At 25.5% G+C, this 1,890-nt stretch overlaps 1 protein-coding gene across 1 annotated transcript in view; it reads left to right on the top strand.

Annotated features, from left to right (window-relative positions):
• The first annotated feature begins 656 nt into the window (after positions 1-656).
• Positions 657-1,890, top strand: part of LOC145285856 (sodium-dependent multivitamin transporter-like) — a 215,613-nt gene continuing 214,379 nt past the window's right edge. The window contains exon 1 of the mRNA XM_080134296.1: positions 657-687. The gene's annotated coding sequence lies outside the window, so the exon portion shown is untranslated. The remainder of the gene's footprint in view (positions 688-1,890) is intronic.

The raw sequence follows: 1,890 nt of genomic DNA, 5'->3' as shown, positions 1-1,890 counted from the left end.
ACAATTTGGAAACTGCGAAAACTGCAAATAATTAAAAAGCAAGGGTTAGGTTAAAGTTAGACTAAAAGAACATTTAGCCCTCAACATTTAAAAAACTGTAGAAAAATCTTCCTAAAACAAAGAAAAAAGGTGACCTTCAAATCGTAAATTACTTCGGTCATTTCCGGGATTAACTTCAGACACTTTATCTGAAATCGTACGGATATCCATTTATTATAAGTAACGTATTAATAACAAAAAAGTAATATTTGAAATTATATTTTCGAATTGTTTTTTTTTTTTTTTTTTGCTGTTTATAAAAAACGATAAAGAAAAGGTTCTAGCAAGAACGCATTTTCTAAAAGTATTTTTCTTTTTTAGGATTTAAACATATATCTGGGAACAAAAAGATATTAAAGTTTTAAATTAGGTAAAGTTCTCCAGATTCAGAAAAAAAAAAAGATAACGACAAAAACCTACTCAAAAAAAAAAAAAAAAAAAAAAGTCTCACGCCGCAACGAATAGAAAGAACCCGATATTAATATGTTTAGCACGTGTATCACTGGTTTCTGTTTCTGTTTCAGCCTAAAACTCCAGCGGCGTCTCCCACGTGACGTAAATTGAAATAATTGGAGGGTCTCTATATAAGAGAGCGCAAATGAAGGCGAGATTAGATTTAAGCAGCCGACAGAGAAATACGTTCAAAAGGTTAGTTGTTTTTACCTTTCACTTTTATTTCACCTTAAAAAAAAAATCAGTTCATATTTTATTTGAGGGGGGGGGGTCATTTTTTAGAAAACATTTTTTTCTGAAGCAAAAGTTTTAATAGAAATGTCTACCATTATTGTTTTTTTTTTAAATTTTCAATAATTAGATTTTAACGCGGGAAATAATAGTTTATTTGAATTTTTCAATTTCTGTGATGTTAATTAAGTAAGTTTATTTACTCACACCTATACAGGACAACAAAGAAGCAAAGTTGCGCACAAGGCCAGTTTAAATAAGAGTATTCTGAAAGGGTACAAAATGAAACCTCAGTTTAATAAAAAGAACGTCTTTTAATTCTATTTAAACGGCTTACATAAATTTTATAATAGAAAAATCTCTAATTTTTTTTTTAAAGTATATTTCTGTATCTCATATTTCACAAATTCCATAATTCAAACTTTTTTTCAATCTTTAAAATATACTATACCACACCTTATGTTATACAAGTTTTATGAATGGAAAGTGTTTTAATTGATTTTTAAAGGTCTATTTCTGTATCTCATATTGCATAAATTTTATAATTCAAACATTTTTTAATTATTTTTTATATACTACGCCATACGACTTTATAAATGGAAAATATTTTAATTGATTTTTGAAAAGTCTATTTCTGTACATTATATTGCATAAGTTTTATAATTCCAAAATTTTTATTACATTTTTAAAATATTCTACGTTATATCTCAGAAGTTTCATGATTAAAAAGTGTTTTAATTGATTTTTTAAAAGTCTGTTTTTGTATGTCATATCGCATAAGTTTTATCATTTAAAATTTTTATTAAACTTTTTAAATATTCTACGCCATGTCTCATAAGTTTTATGATTGGACAGTGTTTTAATTGATTTTTTAAAAGTCGTTTTTTATATATCATATCGCATAAGTTTTATCATTCAAAAATTTTATTAAATTTTTAAAATATTCTACGCCATGTTTCATAAGTTTTATGATTGGACAGTGTTTTAATTGATTTTCGAGAAGTGTATTTCTGTATGTCATAATGCATTAGTTTTATAATTCAAATATTTTTATTACATTTTAAAAATATTCTGCGCCATATCTCAGAAGTTCCATGATTAAAAAGTTTTTAAATGATTTTTAAAAGTCTATTTCTGTACGTCGTATTGCATAAGTTTTATAATTCA

The sequence above is a fragment of the Euprymna scolopes genome, chromosome 10 (assembly GCF_053919585.1).
Source record: "Euprymna scolopes isolate OS-2025 chromosome 10, ASM5391958v1, whole genome shotgun sequence".
Taxonomy (NCBI): domain Eukaryota; kingdom Metazoa; phylum Mollusca; class Cephalopoda; order Sepiida; family Sepiolidae; genus Euprymna; species Euprymna scolopes.
This window is presented reverse-complemented; position numbering and strand designations above follow the sequence as displayed.